Source organism: Rhagoletis pomonella, unplaced genomic scaffold, assembly GCF_013731165.1.
Source record: "Rhagoletis pomonella isolate Grant_MI unplaced genomic scaffold, Rhpom_1.0 Rhpom_scaffold_00015, whole genome shotgun sequence".
Lineage (NCBI taxonomy): Eukaryota > Metazoa > Arthropoda > Insecta > Diptera > Tephritidae > Rhagoletis > Rhagoletis pomonella.
The window spans coordinates 5,752,300-5,753,553 of NW_023458569.1; positions in this window are offsets into that span (position 1 = coordinate 5,752,300).

The window sequence follows — 1,254 nt, forward strand, 5'->3', positions numbered from 1 at the left end:
CGACAGCACGAAGAGAAGTTGCCTTTATGCCGCGATGTCTGAATTTGCTATCCCCGCGAAACTAATATGGCTGTGTAAAATGACGTTGAGCAATACCACCAGCTCCGTCAGAATAGGGAAGGACCTCTCCGAGCCGTTTGATACCAAACGAGGTTTCAGACCAGGGGACTCCCTTTCGTGTGATTTCTTTAATCTTATGTTGGAGAAGATAATAAGAGCCGCAGAAATGAACCGCTCAGGCACAATACTTTATAAGAGCGTACAATTGCTGGCGTATGCCGACGACATCGATATTATCGGTAAAAACAAGGGCTACGTAGGTTCTGCCTTCTCGGGATTGGATAGAGAAGCAAAGCGAATGGGTCTGGTGGTGAACGAGGACAAAACGAAGTATCTCCTGTCATCACAAAAACAGTCAGAGCATACGCGTCTTGGCACCCACGTCACTGTTGACAGTTACAAGTTTGAAAAAGTAGACGACTTCGTTTATTTGGGAACCAGCATTAACACCAATAATAATGTCAGCCTTGAAATCCAACGGAGAATCACTCTTGCCAACAAGTGCTACTTTGGGCTGAGTAGGCAATTGAGAAGTAAAGTCCTCTCTCGTCGTACAAAGATCACACTCTATAAGTCACTCATCATGCCTGTGCTGGTGTATGGCGCGGAAGCATGGACAATGAAAGCATCTGATGAGGCGGCTCTTGGAGTTTTCGAGAGAAAGATTCTGCGAAAGATTTACGGACCTTTACGCGTTGGTGATGGCGAATATCGCAGACGATTTAACGATGAGCTGTATGAGCTTTACAACGATATAGACATAGTGCAGCGAATTAAAATTCAGCGGCTCCGCTGGCTTGGCCATGTCGTTTGGATGGACAGAAACGCTCCTGCTCTGAAAATATTCAACACGGGCCGCGATGCTGGTAACAGAGGAAGAGGAAGGCCTGCGTTGGAAAGACCAGGTGGAGAAGGACTTGGCTTCACTTGGCATTTTCAATTGGCGTCAGTTAGCACAGAAGAGAAATGAATGGCGTGTTGTTTTGGACTCGGCCAAAATCGCTTAGGCGGTTACAGCGCCAATTAAGAGAAGAGAAGAAGTGAATTATCTTCAGTAGTTACTAAACTATCGCAGTTTTCGTATTTATGGAAATTCCCGTTATATGGGAAGTGGGCGTGGTTATTGTCCGATTTTTAAAATTTTCGGCCAGTTAGTATGCTGTATCAAGGCCAACAACTGTGCAAAGTTTGGAA